This window comes from Neophocaena asiaeorientalis, unplaced genomic scaffold (genome assembly GCF_003031525.2).
Source record: "Neophocaena asiaeorientalis asiaeorientalis breed wild unplaced genomic scaffold, Neophocaena_asiaeorientalis_V1.1 scaffold504, whole genome shotgun sequence".
NCBI classification, from domain to species: domain Eukaryota; kingdom Metazoa; phylum Chordata; class Mammalia; order Artiodactyla; family Phocoenidae; genus Neophocaena; species Neophocaena asiaeorientalis.
This window is the reverse complement of record NW_020174438.1, coordinates 5,885,232-5,904,149: the sequence shown is the minus strand read 5'-3', so window position 1 is coordinate 5,904,149 and position 18,918 is coordinate 5,885,232. Positions and strand designations below refer to the sequence as shown.

General features: G+C 39.4%; 1 protein-coding gene across 3 annotated transcripts in view; it reads right to left on the bottom strand.

The window, feature by feature from the left end:
- STK33 (serine/threonine kinase 33) overlaps window positions 1–17,634 on the bottom strand; it is a 162,824-nt gene extending 145,190 nt beyond the window's left edge. For all 3 annotated transcript variants that reach the window (XM_024756995.1, XM_024756996.1, XM_024756997.1), the window contains exon 1: window positions 17,527–17,634. The gene's annotated coding sequence lies outside the window, so the exon portion shown is untranslated. The remainder of the gene's footprint in view (window positions 1–17,526) is intronic.
- Between the last annotated feature and the right edge of the window lie 1,284 nt (window positions 17,635–18,918).

The window sequence follows — 18,918 nt, the reverse complement described above, 5'->3', positions numbered from 1 at the left end:
ACCTAAGTATCAAATCAATTAGCCATCTCTGGTCTAATCACACTTTCAGGGAGGACAGTTGGCTATGCCAAGAACTCAGATGTGTCAGAACAGAAGCTGTGGGACAGGAAGATTCATTTAGAAAATGCAGGAGGACAGGAGCCCAAAAAATCTAGTACAGAGTTAACAGAGAGTACTATAATAGCTTATATGATACAACTACAAAAATATGATAGCATCACTCTGTTACATGCAATAATTATCTATGAAACACAATACAAATAAACTAAGTTATATTTCTGGATAAGAGATTTTAATTTTTTCAACAATTAAAGTGACTTTAGTCTGCATTCTAAAGTTCATTAACTATAGATTCTAGAGCTAATAGCTAAGAAACAGAAAGCAGCCAGAAAGAAAAATCAACAAAGATATTACAATGCATAATTAATAAATTAGAATATTACAGAGCAAATCAAACTCAGTCTTGCCTCTAATTTCAAAAATCTATATGACTTTTCACAAACTTCATTTATTATTTACTATTTATCATGCGCTACAAGCAGAATAATCTTAGATATGTTTCCTGATTCTACCATGTCACCCTCCTTAAACTTGTTTATCTGGGCATATAAATATATTTCTATACTCTTCATGATTATTTTAAAATATCTAGTACCACTCCTGAAAAATAGTAATTGCCTACTCAGTAACAGAAAAATAAAAGTACTGTGTAATATTATTGTTTCTCTTCATAGTCACTTTTTTTTAGGGGGGGCTGCTCTGGGTCTTTGTTGCTGCGCGCGGGCTTTCTCTAGTTGTGGCGAGCGGGGGCTACTCTTTGTTGCAGTGCACGAGCTTCTCATTGCAGTTGCAGTGCGCAACTCTTTGTTGCAGTGTGTGAGCTTCTCATCTGCTCTTGTTGCAGAGCACGGGCTCTAGGTGCACAGGCTTCAGTTGTTGTGGCACTCGGGCTCTGTAGTTGCAGCTTGCAGGCTCTAGAGTACAGGCTCAGTAGTTGCAGTGCACTGGCTTAGTTGCTCCGCAGCATGTGGGATCTTCCTGGACCAGGGCTTGAACCGGTGTCCCTTGCATTGGCAGGCGGATTCTTAACCACTGCACCACCAGTGAAGTCCCCTAGTCACTTTCTATTCTACCAGTGCAGAAGCTATGAAGATGTGAGTATGTATTCCACTCGCACGCCTCTCCATCTGACAGCTCTGCAGGTCTTTCCACACAAGCTTACTTTAGTTCTCTTCATTTCACATATGGATCTTTAAAATTCCCTTTTGCCCATTTTCTGGATACACTCAATGGCAACAAACCCATTACAGCCATTTTTATATGGCAAATTTCTTGAACAAGAATCATACCATAATCCTACCATAATCATAAAGGTCAAATGCATCAGTGCTTCTCCAGGGAAGTCTTTCCATGCAGTAATGAGCCACTTTTCTTTAGGAATCAAAGTTTCACTCTGTTGAGTAAATGACTGCTCACATGCAGACGTTTCTCACTCTAAGTCAGTCAACTATGCCATAACCTTCTCTTTTCTCATGTTTTTTGAAATCTGCAAGCTTTTACATATATATGATTGCAGTGCTTGATGTAGAGCCCTGCTGATGGAAAAGCACTCACTTATTTGTTGATTTATCATACACCTGTACTTCGAATTTTAAAAACTTCCATGTTAGTAATAAATAGAGCTCTTCCTATAGTGAATTTCACCGTATTCGGAGCAATCCCTTCGGTTCTTGTTTGTCAGGCACAGGGGACTCACACATGTACAAAATAACCTAAATTCAAAGTTATTTATTATAGCATTGCTAGCAAAATATTGGAAACATTCAAATGCCCTTTGATAAAGCACTGGTGGTACATCCATACAGTGGAATACTATGCAACAATTGAAAAATGAAAAGGTATAAAAGAGGGGTGAAATTATATTTATATATAATATACTAAATGTTATTATATATGTATATTTTATATATTTAATTTATACAGACTCATACATCTCTGAAAGGATAGTCATTGTAGGGAAATAAGTGTCAAGAGGACAGGGACAAAAGGAAGACTTTTTCACTATATACCCTTCTATTTTTAAATTATGTACCAAACACAATTATTATCTATTCAAAAAATAATTAAACTTTAAAAGAATATATAGTGTGGTAGTTACACGCAGAGGCTCTGTAGATAAAAAGACCTGAGTTTAAGTCCCAGCTCTACCATTAACTAATGTGTGACCTTAGGCAAGTTCTCCAAGCCCCAGTTTCCTCATCTGTAAAATGGGGGTAATGACAGTTACTGTGAGAATCAGAGCAAATCAAGTATATAAATCACTTAGCACAGTTCCTGGAAACTATTATTATTCAATGTTCTATTTAAATGGTACTGTAGACTTGAAAGTCACAAAGATCATCAATCATTTTTTCTCTTATTCTCGGTGAGCAAATTTTGTTAGTTCCTCTTTCAAAAAGATACAGCATCCAACCATTTATGTCCATTGTATAACCACTAGAGATTGGCCCAGACACTGAAGTATTAGCTAAAGACTTTGAATTTCATAAGAAAGTCAGTTAGAAGCCCCTGCACATTTGCCACTATATGCAGACATATCCATATAATCTCTACTCTACTAAATACCAAATGCCATCAATTTATATCTGTATTCCCACTTTACTGTTTATAAAGTATTTTCAAACACTTTAGCTCAATTCCTGGAATTGCATCTTGGAAACAGAAGGTCCATTAAAGGACATTCTAATTTTTCAACAACTATGAAACAAGCAGAGCAGGCATTTTTGTTCCTCTTTTGTAGATAAACATTTTTAGTTGAAGAGTAACCTATTAAATATGAATTTAAATGATTTTTAAATAATAAATTAATTAAATGAAAGCCGAAGAAGAGGAGTGACGTGCCAAAGGCCACATGCTTTACAAGAAAAAAAAAAAAAAGCCTAGATTTCAGATCTCATTTCAGCACTCATTTCACCTACAGTCTTGACAGGAAGTGTGTCTCTTACCAGGACGTCATCAAGCATACTGTTCTTCCCTTACCTAGAAGGCTCTTACCTATGCCAACCAAGACTTTGTTCACAGAAGCTTCCCTGGATCTGGTAGCCCCAGGTCTCTGAATTCTATCTACTGCCATAGCAAACAACTTAGGCCCACACTGATTATATCTACGAGGATGACCTACAAGCACCTCAAATTCAACATGTTCACAGCAGTAACATATTCACGGCAGTAACTACCTTGCCTCGTTCCTCCACCCTCAACCCTTGCCTGGACTTGCTCTTCCACCTCCACCTCCTGGGACCCCTAGTTCAGTGAATTGTCCCACCGTCACCCACATGGGAAACCATACATCTAAGAGTGATGCTACTCTCCTCCCTCTCCCTAAATCCACCAATCCTGCTTCTACCTCTATCTATAGAATGAATCCGCTTCTCTTCAGAATGGATGTAGAGCAGGAGAAGAGAGAGAACTGGAGAAGAGGGCCCATGCCTAGTCCCCCAGACTTCCAGGACTGGAGAGCAGTGACTGAGAGGTCTGACCCAGGCACCAAAATAGCATGGTTCTAATCCCAGCTTAGGCACTTACCAGCTCTCTGACCTTGGGCATATTACTGAACTTATGTCTCATTTTTCTCATCTGTCCAGTTGAGAAAATACTAGTCGCTATCTCATAGGATCATTATAAAGTGCAAAAGAATTAATATAAAGTGCTTAGAATAATGTCTGGTATACTTTATAGTATACACTACTATTTCCAACAGAAGCATGTTTTTTTTTTAATGTCATAAGATATTTGTTCCACAGTGGTGTAAAATCCAAAAGTTTTTCATCAAGACAGAAAATCAAAACATAGTTCAATGTCCAATCAATCTGAGTCTCCATCCCACTTAAAGTTTTAGTCATGTTGTGCCTATGGCTATTTCCCTACTGTACAACTGCAATACCTCTTACCTAGATTACTATACCAGCCTCCAATTAATTGATCTCTTTATCTCTAGCCCTCTCCAATATATTCTCCAAATTGCAGCCAAAATGATTTTTCTAAAATGTGTATGCCATTCTCCTACTTAAAGCTCTTCAATCACTCTCTATTACTTTGAATTAAAGTCTAGATTTTTTTTAACATGGCTTAAAGAGCCCAATATGATATGTGTGATATGGTCTCAAGCTTCATTCTTATCTACCTTCCCACCCCGCCATCTAGGCTCCCGTCATCACTTTTTCCATTCCTAAAATTCTCTCAGGTCCCACACCTCTCAGGTCCAGGATTTTAGATATATTATGTCCTCTGCTTGAAACACCACGCCCCATCACTCTACCTCTTACCTGGATAATTGCTACCTACCCTTCAGTCTTAATTTAGATGCTGCTTCATCCAAAAAACACATCTCCTGGCCCCCGAATCTGGATTAGGTGCCCTTCCTATGATTCAAGCAGTACCATATACTTCCCCTATCAGAGCATTTTTCTCAACTGCCTATTTGCTTATCTATATTCCCCCATCAAACTATAAGCTGTACAAAGGTAGAGACCACATCTTTTTTTTAATCCCAATGCTTACCACAATGCCTGCCACATGGCAGGTGCTTCATTAAATATCTGTTGAATAAATTAATATCACAAATGGGGCTTCAGCAGGTTCATGAATATTTTGCAAACAACATTAAGTGGAAGGATTTTTTTTAACTAAAGTAAATCAAGTAAATAAAATACTAATAAATACAGAAGTTGAAAGTCTTACAGAGACACTCAATATGACATAGAATCTAATCATTATGACTGTCCAGTGACCAGGTCAGAATCTTTGGGAAACAGCAAAAGAGACCTCCCTGAAGAATATAGGTAGAAATAGTTTCCAGTAATACAGAGGCAAGAAATCATGAGCAACAATACATCTCCTGCTAAGCCTCTGGAAACCAAAAAAAAAAAAAAAAAAAAAAAATCTATCATAGAAAATCTTTTAAAAATACAAAATACATGCTTCAATCTCCTGGCCAACTGTCAGTTCTACCACACTGAACTGAAAAATCAATGCCTAAAATCCATGCAGATTAAACACACTGACAAGTAAAAAGTTAATAAATATTCAATCTCACCTCTACCTTAACAGTCAATTTTCAATTCTCTTATTTTTCCCACCGCCATACACAAAGTAAGCTTCTCCATCCTCTGTACCTGGTAGCAATTTATACACAGGTCTGGTATTACTTTTATCACACTCTATCGTATTACTTAAGTACCTCTCCTCCACCAGACTCTCAGGAAGACAGAGGTGGTATCATTAATTCATCATTGTATCTTTAAGGCTATCACTGCACATAGTAGGTTTTTGGTGTTTGTGGAAAGGAGAAAAAGGAAGGAAGAGAAAGGGAGAGAAAGAGCCAATCTATTTATTCAAGTATGTCAAAAGGTAGTAGTTGAAGTGGTAGAGAACTCCCACAGATGTAAGGAAAAGAAGCCTGAAAGAAGTTAAATTTCCAGAAGTTAACATGAAGATAATTCAGTGAACTTTAATATTAATTAATAACAGAAATAAGGACTACTCATTCTCATCCAATGGCAGCCTACAAGAAAGCTTACAGAGTAAGGAGCTCCATGTAGACTTCTTTGTGTAGCCTATGTAGAAGCACAGAGCTCCCCCCCCCCCCGCAAAAAAAAAGGAGGAAGAGGAGGGGGGAAGAGCAGAAATGGGAAGAGAAAAATAAAAAAATTGTTCCATGCTCCACTCAGTGTCTAAGAAGTCAAAGCGATTCAAACATTTCAAAAATGGTTGTCCATGACCAATATTATTAATATTTTGAGAAAGATGTATGAGGATGTCTTACTATTGGGGGAGAGAAAAATGTTGGATATTCTCAACAGAAATTCATTGTCATATTTTCACTTAGCGACATGACTCTAAAATGTTCAAACATGAAGTGAAAAATTCATTTGTTCAGTGTTTGTAACAGATACTCAAATATTTGAAAAATCATTATTCCAACATTAAATATCACTATTTACATTACACAGTATGCAGGCTGGAGTTAGAAGAAAAGACTATCATGTGGAAGATTTGCTTTTAACAGAGTCAGACAATCTGTTCATTCCCCAAGATGCCAAGAATTTACCTCGCTCCCCAATAAACTTAAAGACATTCCCCATATACTCTAATACCAATAGCCCGGGCTGTGTAAGAGTTCGTGGAAGAGAGATGTAATCTGCTACCATCACATATGCAATGAAAAGTACAAAAGAATTCTAAAAGTCCTATAAAACTTGTATCTTTCCCACCAGGGAAATTCTCCCAGCACAGTGACTTTCTTTTTCATAATACCAAATCAAAGCTTTAACAGCATCCACGTTGTGCTTAGGTTCAGCCCAGAAAACAGACTTCTCTAAAGACTTTGGAAAAGAAACCCAACACTTAGATGGAGCCTTATCACTTCAGAAGAAGGTCTATTCCAAAAGAGAACCATCTGTCCCTGAAGGCTGAGCTCATTCCAAAGAGAAGATATGTAACTTCCCCTTTTTTATTAATTTATTGGCATGATAACTCACATCAATTTAAAGGCAGTTCATCCACAATGAGCAAACTGTTTGAAAGCTAAATGCATTAAACCTTCTTTCACGGGGCCTGTAAGTATTTTTTGAAATCTTAGTGGTTTGCACTTAATACTTTATTTTAAAATCAGTTTAATCATTTCCGAAAACCAGTATTTCTTCAGGAAGATGGATTTCATTTTACCTCCATATCTATTACCCCAGGTCAGAACTGCGATGAATTGTGATTCCATTTGAAACCACTAATACTGCACTCAAAAATCCAATCAGTAAGGGAGTCTGAAAACACAGTTTTCCAAAATGACGATAGTGCTCCTACTTCCTATTCTTAAATGTCTAAGACACTAATTGAATGTCCATACTATTTCATTTATAGATCTTTCTCAAATACTCTCAAAATAACATCACCAGTTTTTAATTCCCACTTCCACAAAAGCTCTTTTCTTTGGCTTTATTTTGAAGACTTAACAACTGTATTTTTTAAATCAGTTTGATAAATAAATGTTCAAAAAACAAAATGTTCTTATGAGACTCAGAAGTCTCTACAGCATATAGCTTGGTATGCTTTATAACAGTAGGAACAGAGGACAAAACTATGAAGGTATAGTAACACTCAATTATACAAAACAGATGTATGAATATGTGTATAAGTATACATGTGCATGAGATATATATCCACTTTGTGAATTAGCTACAAAAGCAATTTAATGTCAGACAGCTTTTATCCACCATGTCTTCTTGGCTATGGTATGATCATGAATCTAAAATCAATCATATAAATCACTAAAGCAAAACCTAGAATGGAGAAGTAGCCATGGCATAGTATCAGGCAATCACAGAATCCTGGAATTGGAAAGAACATCAAAGGACATCTGATACAGCATGGAATTTCTTTCATAGAGCTAATGGATGCTGACATGGACACTGTTGTAAGTTTTCCAATGACAGGGAGCCCATTCTTTACTTTCCCCAAGAAGCTCATTTCATCAGACTCCAGTGACAGGATGTTTCTCCTCATATCAAGCCAAAATTATCTCCCTATAACTCCTCCTGTCAGGTGGTACCTAGTCTGTTCTTACAGATATTCCTAGTCCATCTTTAACAGGTCTCTGTGTTCTAGATATGAAGGAAATGAACATGTTCCCCCTGGTCATATTTCCTAGAGGCTAGGCATCTTTTCTACATCCCCAATACCCTAAGCTGTCCTTCACATCATTTAAAGACCCTTAACCATCCCAGGCCCTTCAGTCTCCTCTTGGTGAAATTCAATTTGCCAGTATCTCTATTAAAAACCGGCATCTAGAACTAAAAATCATACTCCACAAATTATTACCAACATTTATTCACTAAGAAATAGATATTTGGGAAAGAGTCAAACCAAAGAACCCTCTGCTTCCTAGGGAGCAAGTCTTAACGTATACAATGGAAATGGCTAGATAAACAGAAAATATAAATCAATGCTATCCAAAAACAGTGATGAGAAAAGTGGGGGGGGGGTTTAAAATAGAGTGTCATCAAGCTATTCATTCTGAAAGAAATTAAACCACACTATGTGCTAGTCCACAACCTAAATTACCTGAGAACTGGTAATGCTAAAGTAATATGACCAAAACTTTCTAAATTTGCAATAAGCACGGTTATATATAGTCATAGCCTTTAAAATAAATTACTTTTAATCTCATCTAAAGAATCAAATGAAATCAAAATACTGGATGTAATTAAGACTGTTTAGTTTCCCTGGAGATTATACGAATCAGACATGTTAACCATTCTAGGAATGAAACATTTGATACAATTAAGAAAATCCTATTGAAAAAATTAGTCTGTAAAACAGAGATAATATGGGGCTAAGGAATGGCTTATTAATTACTCATTCAATTCTGAGTATAATAAATACAGCTATTACCATTTCAATTCACTAGTGGCTGAGCTCAGAAAGCTAAAACACTGCCACTCAATCTGCCTCCAGAATCTATTGATCTAATCAGTATAGTCACTGCCTGCTTCATTTATTGAATCGCAGAATTATTTTAGGCTGAAAGGAATTTAGATGAAAAAAAAAAATGCTAGTAAGAAGGAGGACCAAAATTAAAGACCAAAATCTGGTACCTTGTCTTCTATACTTGAACAACCCTTCAAATACTTGAAAGAAGCTGTCATACCCTCCCTTCCCGCCCTAACCAATCTTCTTTCCAAGGCCAGTTCCTTCAATGACTTATAATATAGGGAGGATCTCAGAACAAAGTCCTATATAAGTGACCTCTGGAAATTCAGACATGTTCTTTCATGTCTGACAGGCCAGCTCAGACTGTCTTGAGGGGATAAATGAGTGGCTATCGGGAGGAGGCTGCCCCCAACAAGAGGAAGCCTCTTGAGCCCCACTCTTCAACCCCTCAGTTACTCTGCATAAGGCAAGCAAGAGGGACCTGAGAGACACAGCCCTGGAGCAGAGCCAATCAGTAAGTGACTATGGAAGAAGATCAGAAGAGAGGCTATGACTATGCCAACATCAGAAACACCAGGGGACAGCATCTCCAGTTCAGGGGCCTTCCCCTATACCTGGCCTTTCTCCAATAGCGCTCTCTCCACTAGGTCTCAGCCAACCTAATGGGTCTTTCCTGTTTCTGACTAAGCCCTGGGGCAAACAGGACAGAGACTCCTCCAGAGAGTATATAGCCACAGAGGGAGCTCTCCATGAGGATAAGTTCATAATCCCAAAGTAGACAGGCAAGTAACCTAGGATGATATTAAAGTGGCAGGATGCTATAACAAGAGAAGCAGGATGGCAAAAGCCCAAAATATTAGATGCTTGGGGGAAATGCTAAAGACAAAAGACAAAGAAAAGGAATTTTTTAAGCTAGGCTTAACATAAGAAGAATAAAGCCAAGACAGTTGTTAATTCTTAACTACAAATTATGCTTCTGTCTTCTCCATCCAAACTGACCTCAAATCTCAGCCCAGCATAACAGGCTCTTTGTAAAGCTGGGCACTGCTGGCCTGTCAGTCATTGTCTTCTACTATTCCCCTGGATATCAGCTTCCTTAAAGACATACACTCTTCCCCACCTCCAGGCTTTTGGGCCTGCTGTTCATCCGGCCTCAGATTCCTTTCCCCTTCTGCTCATCCTCCCCTGACTGCCCCAAGCAGACCAGGGAGTACTCTCCTCCAGCTCCGATAGCACCGATTCATGTGTCTCTTCCAGCACCTCCCATGGGATATGATCATTTCTTGGTTTGCTTCCCTCCAAAACAGACTGTAAGCTCTCAAAGACTTTATCTTCATATTCCAAGAAGCTAGCATAGTCTGGCTCTTAATTTAGTAAGTGAATAAATCAAATGTAGGGAAGTAGGGTAAGTAAGGTGACAATCACGTGCCAGGCTTTGTCTCATGTATGTCTTTTATCTCTTCTCTACTGACTAGTGACAGACACACAGAGAACAGTGCCTGAAACACACGAAGTGACCAATGAAAACCAACTGAATAAATCAAGTGAATAAACATGAAAAGAGCTTTGACGGATTCAGCAAAGTGATAGTCATGAGTATGAAGGTCCCTTCCAGTGCTAAGATTCTAAGGAGTTTTTAAAAACTGTACTTATACAAATTTCCCAGAAGATTTGGAAAAGAGAAAAGGGAAACTAGCATTTACTGAGGAGCTACAAATTTGTTAGGCACTTTATATATGATATTTGATTTGCTTTTCATAATAATCCTGGGAAATTGGGATTATAATCCCCATTTTACAGATAAAGAAACCAAAGATAGAGATGCAGAGACAAAATTTGAACTCAGGTGAGCCTGACCCCAATCCTAATCTTTTCCCACACTGCACACATGAATCCCTGGGAGAAACACAACTCTCCCTTCCCTATCACTCCATTCCAAGGAAAAGGAGTTCTGAAACAAGCCAAGGCTCAATCAGGTCACGATTCCAGAGGGTAGAGATTTCAATGGGAAGTATGAAGAGGTGAAAAAGCTCTACCTTCCCTTGAGAATACCCCTCTTTTCCTTGTCGAAAGGTTCACAACTCTCCCCATGTTCCTCCCATGAGTCTGGAAGGAAAATTGTAGGACCTCTCCAGCTTATAAAGGGCCTCTCCAACGCCTCTTTTACTCTTCCCGTTCCCCAACAGGTCAAGTGGCAATCAAGTTATAATTCAGAGAAATGATGGCAAGGAGAGAGCTATGTGGGTCTACTTGAGAGGCCTTAGATTAGAGGGGGAAGCAGCCCTGAAGCTTACACATCCCCTACAAGCCTATTCACCAAGTTATAAGCCTACATACAAATGGTAACCAAAGTCCTAACTAGCAATACAGGTATTTCTTTGCCTAGAATGTCTTCTGTGTAGGATGGTGGCATCTAACTGAGGTGACAAGGAATCAGCCAAATTTTGTTTCCCCAAAACATGACTCACAAGTTGACTTAAACAAATAACGTGAGGTGTACAACAAATGGTCCTGGGACAACTGGTTATCCTCATGCAAAAGAATTAATTCGGACACCTACATCACACATATACAAAAATTAACTCAAAATGGATCAAGGCCTAAATACTAGAGCTAAAACCACAAAACTCTTAGGAAAAAAACATACGAGTAAATCTGACCTTGAATTAGGCAATAGTTTTTTAGATATGTCATCTAAAGCCAAACGACCAAAGTAAAAACAGATATACTGAACTTCATAAAATTAAAACTTTTGTTCCTCAAAGGACACTACCAGGGATTTTCCTAGCAGTCTAGTGGTTAAGACTCCGTGCTTCCATTACAAGGCGCATGGGTTCAATCCCTGGTCGGGAAACTAAGATCCCATGTGCCACAGGGCGAGGAGGCCAAAAAAAAAAAAAGACCCTACCAAGCAAGCAAAAAGACAACCTACAGAATGGGAGGAAATGTCTGCACATCATATGTCTGATAAGGGTCTAATATCCAGAACATATAAAGAACTCTTCCAACTCAAGAATAAAAAGAGAATCCAAATTTTAAAAATAAAGGAGTTAAATAGATACTTCTCCAAAGAAGATATACAAATGGCCAAAGATGTTCATCATCATTAGTCATCAGGAAAATGCAAATCAAAAGTATAATGAGGTACCACTTCACACCTACTCAGATGGCTATAATCAAAATGATAGACAATAACAAAGGGTTGGGGATGGTATGGAAAGACTCCTCATACATTACTGATGGGAATGGTGCAACCACTTTGTAGAACAGTTTGGCAGTCTTCAAAAAGTCACACACAGAGTTACTGTATGACCAGCAATTCTACTCCTAGATATATACTCAAGAGAAATGAAAAGATATGTTCACACAAAAACTTACACACAAATATTCATAGCGGCATCATTCATAACAGCAAAAAACAAAAAGAAGAAACAACCAAAATTGCCATCTACTGAGGAATGGATAAAAACAATGTGGTATATCCATATGATAGAATTTTATTTGTTTACAGAAAAGAATGAAGGGCTAATACATACTACAACAGAAATGATTCTTGAAAACATCATGCTAAGTGAAAGAAGCCAAATGCAAAAGGGCCCATACTGTATGATTCCATTTATATAAAATGTCCATAATAATAGGCAAATCCATAGGGAAAGAAAGTAGGTTAGTGTTTGCCAGGGGCTGGGGGAGGGGAGAATGAAGAATGACTGCTAACGGATGTGGGATTTCTTTTTTTGGGGCAATGAAACATTCTAGAATTAGATAGTGGTGATGATTGCAAAACCTTGTGATATGCTGAAAACTTAATTTTACACTTTAAAAGGATGAATTATATGGTATATTAATTATATCTCAATAAAAAAAAGGTGAGCTGCAAGTATAAAAATGAGCTAAGTGTACACATTATAACATGTACCATCAAAGAGATAAAACAGAAAAGCAATTAAGTTAACTTGAAAATCACTGCTGGACATTGGTGTTTACTTTCATAATAACAAATATGAGAAGTATTGCATTTTCTTGCCATAAACTGCACACCAACATAAAGAAGATTGGGAGGAAAGATTAATTTGATTCCATGAAAAACGTCCAAGGATAAATATTTGCTTTCTTCCCAATATCTCAGCTGGTTGTAAGCTGAGCTCCCTGGAGCAGATATAAGAGCCTCTATGTTAGATTTGCCGACAGCAAACAGACTTGAAAGAATTCAAGTATAAGAAACTGAGCCTCAGACGCGCTGCCTTTGGTAAATGGTAAATGGATTCTCTCCCAGCAAGCTCTGTCACTGCAGACAAGCATTCCACCATGATAACGACAAAGTAACAGAGTAGAACTTTCAATTACCAGCATCTCAACCTTAGAGACTGGATGAACATCTTCCATAAGGCTTTTCTCAGATTCTCTGAATGAATGTGTGAGTCCAAATGACCAGTTTTTCCAGGTGAACACAGTTCATGTCAAGAATATTGAATCACAAGCAAACTTTGTACACATACAATGTAAAAGTAAAAACATAAGACAATATTCTAGAACTATGCCTGGAACATCGTAGGCACCCAATAAATACTTGTTGAATAACATTTATATAGTTAATAATATTTACTACATAATTTAGATCAAATACTAAGGCAAACAGTAGCAGTATTTCTAAATCAACTTATCTTCATTAATAAAGTTGTTTTTTTCTTGCTTTATTCCTGATGTTATACCACACCCTTATTGAGAGTCAAACTGAAAAGTCAATGGTTATTAAGAAAGATAATTAGTCTACCATAAGTAGAAAGGATATTCTGATTAATTCTAAAAGTTACTGCCTCTCATCTTACAAACCTTCCTGAAATAAAACAACTTTGGGTTAATAAAACTGCAGAAATTTGTGAGGTGGTTAATCTTTCATGCACCCTAAGATTTATTTTAGTTAATAAACTAAGAAAAAGATATACTGATACAGTTTAATAATAAGTTGTTTACTCTTCACATTCTGGAACCCTAAGACAGATCAAGCAAAACACAATTCACCTCGTTGATCCCTAATGGAGCTCAGTAGGAAGGGAAATTCTTTCTGAAGCACATATTAAAGCAAAGCACACTAACTTACCAATGCCTAGAAGGTCAGCAATTAATTCTACATTACATTTTCCCTTTTTTAAGCCTCTTTTAAAAACAGGGAAATAATTTCTCAGAATCTAACAACTGTGGGTGCTTGAAATACTATATAGAATCATCAGATGGGTAAAAGAAGTAGAAAATCTCTTCAGAGATCACATCTTTTCCTCTTTCAGGACACTTCTGAAAGTCTCTAAGGATACCATTCTACAAGTTCACGATCTATGACAGACTGTCAGGAAAAGTCTTCGTCAGTTTCTTTTACAGCAGTATAAGCTCTTTTCTTCTATCTTCAAGGAGACATAAAGATGACAAGAGTATCACCTTTTACATCATCATCTTTTAGGTTTTTTATTGGAAATCACACTACTCAATTCTCTCTCACTTTCATTAACTCTTCCTTGATTTGCTGACATCACAAAATAACATTTTTAAAGAAAATGTAGTTTATTAACTGGTCTCTGCATGAAAAAGACTTTCTAAGCATAAAAAGCAATGAATCAAAAAAGAAAAGGTTAACAAGTAAACAACATAAAACTGTTTTAATTTCTATAAATGAAAAGCCATCATAAATTAAAAGAAAAGGCAACTGTAGGAGAAATGCCCCAATATGACAAGCAAGGGATAATATCCTTACTCTATAAAAAGTTCACACAAATCAGCGTCTGGCCAAGACAAGTGCCCCCTACCCCGTCCCGCATTCCCCTCCTCATCCATACAAGAAATTGCTAGGTCCCTACAAAAAAAAAAAAGAGGTTACAGCTTCTTTCTCCCAGCTTTCAGGATCACTGTGCCTTTCTTCTGCCTTAGTCCTTTGCCTCCTACCCGGATGCCCTTTTTCTTCTCAGCCCTGTTAGCCAGGAGGTTCAGATAAACAGCCTGATCTTGATTTCAGATTTTCCCCAAGATCCAGCCTCTGAAACACTGCTTTCTACATTGCTCTGTAACCTGCAGGCAAGTAACAACTCACCCCAGGCTCCAGGGATACCTTATCCAACTAATTCCAGCCAAAGCCCAACATACTGGCTTCTGCCTGCGCTAGGGAAGCAGAAATCAAAACAATTAAACAATTAAGAAAAAAACTGAGACTCCAATATAAAAATCATCAAAGAGCTTGCGCAGGCAATCTAATAGCTAATAAGATTTTTAATGCTTTAACACATTAATAATGGAAGATGTGAGTTAAAATGAGGTACTATTTTTAATCTGTGAAATTTGCAAAGATTTTTTAAAAAATAATAATGCTAACACAGGTGTCATAAAACTGATAGCAGGATGGTAAACTGGTATACTCTTTCTAATGGTGGCAGCATGTGTGAAGAGCTTTCCTCTGCCCTTTGACCCTGCAATGTCATTTTTAGGAATTGATCTTCAGTAATCAAAAATCTAGTCAAAAGATTTAAGTATAAAGATATTCATCTCTACATTTTTGTACGTGAAATGTAACTATCCAACAGTAAGTAAACTGCAAATAAATTATGCTTTGTCCACGGTGTGGATTATTATGGAGCCAATAAAAATGATATAGTAAGAGCTGACTGTTCTATAGCACTGATTAAGGACCACTGACTGTCCTAAGCAGTTAACATGTATTCAGTCATTCACTCCTCCAACAACATAAATGGAAACTGTGAGGTATGTAGGTGTTAGTATCATCTCCATTTCACAGTTGAGAAATTAGAGGCACAGAGAAGTTATGTAATTGGTTCAAGGTTACACTGGCACAGACTCACATGCCCTTTTCTGAAATTCTAAAATCCAAAAAGCTCTGAACACCACGTGTTCTCATAAATTTGTGGCAAATTCATTTGTTGGCAAAACCTGACCTGAACTGAAGCAAAAGTATGTATAGTCTTTACTTACCCCACTTTGAGTGAAGTTATCTTGCTAAAGAAAACTTAATGCATTTGATTACAGAGTGCTGCGCCAGACCGCACTAGAAGGGATGCAGTTTATACACCATGTTGTCTTTCTATAATCTGAAAAATTCTGAATTTTAAAGTACCAGATAGCCCCGTGAGTTTCATATAAGGAATTGTGGCAGAGCTGAAATTCAAATCTATGCATCTGCTTGGCTCTGGAGTCTGCGCTCTTAACCACCATGGTTATTTGGAGAGTCTGTTTAATGGCATGGGGAAATTCTTATAATTAAAATATTTAAGTATTTATTAACTACATACTATGTGTCAGACACACAGACAAAATTTAAATTGGGACAATGCTACTAAGGACAGATAACTGGTGTCAGAAGAGCCTATACCCTAAGGGGGCTTGTCCTAGACAGACTGGTCAGTGGCAGTTTTCCTGAGGAACCATCTGATCTGAGAAGTGAAGAATGAGCACGAGTTAACGAGAAGAGGGAAGAGCATACCTGGAAGGAGAAGAGCATGCGCAAAGGCCCGTAGTAGGAGGGAAAATGGAGACACAGGATTCAGAGTCAGTGTAACTGGAGCACAGAGAACCAGGAGAGCCTAGTGTAAGACAAGGCTAGAGAGGAGGTAGATGCTACAGGACCTTATAGGTGGAGTAACCATTTGCCCCAGTTTGCCTTAGGAACAGTCCCAGTGTAAATAATAGCACTCTCTTTTACTCTCAAAGGTATCCTGGTCTATATGATAAAATATATGGCCATCCAATTTATCGGCCACATTAAAGAGTCGTACTTTTATCCTAAGAGCGATAAGAAATCCTGATGGATTTTAAGCGGCAGGGGGGCAGAAGAAGGGTATCATAATGAAATTTTAATTTTCAAAAGATTAGCCTTGCTACAGGGCAAAGAACAGACAAGAATACTGAAAGGATAGGGTGAATACCTTTAGACCAGTTTGGAGGCTACAACAGGAGACCAGGCAAGAGACAATGGCAGCTTGGTCCAGGGTGACAGTGGTAGAGACAGAAAGAAGTGGATGGAATTGAGTTTGGTTTGAACGTAAAATAAACAGACCCTGATGATGATTTCCACACAGAAAGAGTGTCCGAGACTTCTGGCTTGCAAACTAAATGGATGGTGCTATGATTCACTAGAGATTTACATGAGCTAGAAATTTAAATATGTGAGGCTGTAATTTGAAGCGGGGGAGCCTGTAAGAGTGTCTAAAACAAGAAAAGTTTAGGTTCAAAACTTGCTGATGTTTATTTCCACTGGCGGAGCCCTCTTCCGATGCATGACCCCATTTTCTGGTTGAATACTGGAGCTGTTTGGTGGTTAGACAAAAGAGAAGGTCCCCCTTGCCTGGTGATATGGGACAGGAGGAATCAAACCACGTGCAGCATGTAAACACCCGTTACAACTAAACCCCAAGTGCTTGATATTTACTGTTCACAAAGCAGTCTCACATACAGGCTCCTTGGAGCCCACACTTGGTGAGAAAATGTGGTCTGCATTTACGGATGAGGAAACTGAGGTGGAGCGCTTAAATTACCTGTCTACACAGAGGCTGCTCTTATGCCATACTATCTCCTCAAACGTGCCATCCACTGTGTGCGAGCAACAACACTAAGTGCTGTAAGAACTACCAAATAATGAGGTCCTACTAGGTGCCGGGCTCTAGGAAATTAAAAAGAGAGAGAGAAAGGAAAAACAAAAAAACCCGCAACTTCAGAACTTTTAAGGATGTGTTACACTTACCCTAGAGTAAATTCGCTTTAAATTTCAAAAAGGTTCACGTCCCAAGGTGGGGTCGAGGTGAGAAGGTCGGGCAGCCAGGGACCACCCCAAACACCGACTCAGGGGGAAATGAGGTCCCAACGTCTGGGCCCCGGGAAACACTAGGAAGGGACGGCGGGGCCCACTGGCCGACTGGTCAACGGAGGCCCAGCTGCCCGTTTGCCTGAGCGTTGCCATAGCAACGGCCAGGTCGGCTTTACCCCGGAGCCTCCCGCCCACTTCCGCGGGGTCCGCCCTGCGCCGCAACGCCAGGGGCCACTCACCCAGGCCGTCGGGCGGGCTGGCTCCCAACTGGCGCGCACACTCCGCGCTGGTGGTCGCCAAGTCCGGAATTCCGCACCTGGAGAAACTTTTCGGCCGGCGGGGCAGCCTTACGGAGGTGGACGGGGCCCGCGTTGGGACAAAGCGCGTCGGCTTGGCGCGAAGCACTTCTCCCCGCGGCGGGGCCGGCGAGGAGGGTTCTCCCAGGTGCGTTCGGAGGCGTTCCCGCGAGCAGCTCTTCTTAGCGATGGACCTGAGAAGCCTGTCTCGGGGACAGAGAAGCAGACCTGTTACACTTTCTAACAGTCATATCACACTACTGAGGTGACGTCCAGGCTAGTATTCTGGCTCAGGCCCGAGGCCTCGTGGTCCAGCTGGTTGGAGCTGGGGTTGTAAGCCTCGCACTGCGTTGGGTTCCGAGCTGGCCTTTAGTAAGGGAAATGAGTATCAGTGCTGGGGGGAAGGCCCCCGGAGTGCAGGGTGTTTGTCCCCACGGAGGCGCTGAGAAGGCTTGAGAGATCAAATGACAATTACCAGGAATATGTTTTAGCCACAAATCTCTGTGGAACCATCTGAATGCGTGCCCCCCTGCAATAGAGGCTAGAAATGCGGGCGCCAGCTGTATGCTGATGTATTTCTGACCTGAACTAGGAATGGCTTCTGTGGACATGGGTCTTGCTCTCTAGCAGCTGCCGCGGGGGTGGGGGGACGAGGGGTGGGCTCAACTCTCCAGATACTAGCCTAATTATTCAGGCAGATGTCCTCTAAAATTTATTTGATTAATAGCCAAGAACTTGGTACAGCAGGTCGATTCATTTTATTGCTTAGAGGTAGAAGTCCACCTTTGGCAACGGGTTCCTCCTGTCAGCTTCATCTGAAAACTCATAATGGCCGTGGTAAGCAACCGGTAACTTCAGTTTTGCAAATTTTCCGAACACAAAAATAATCCCCACCATGTCCTGTACTCTAGAACTTTGGGGTATTGGCCAGACTTTGTTTTGAAGAAGTACAGAACTGTTGTCTAACAAGGGTCTGGAATAGCCTGCAAGAATTTTCTGTCTCTCTCCCCCAACTCTGCCTCTATCCAAGCATGAGTGTTAGTGCCACAATGTCCAACAAAAGAAGATAAACTCTACCATCTGCTTCATTGAGCTGTGAAGTGTGTGGATCTGCCTTTAGTCAGCAGCTATGTAGTCTTACACTCCACAGCCTTACCAAGAAATAACTCTGAACTGTCCACTTTCTCATGCCTGTGAAAAGCCTGGTGGAGAGAAACTACAGTTCCGGAGAATTGTTTGAAAGGCATGCAGATGACCCCCTCCTCTACATAGTCTCTGGGTCAACTGAGTTCCAAACCTGCTACATATCAGGGACATCCGGGGAGTTCTATTTGT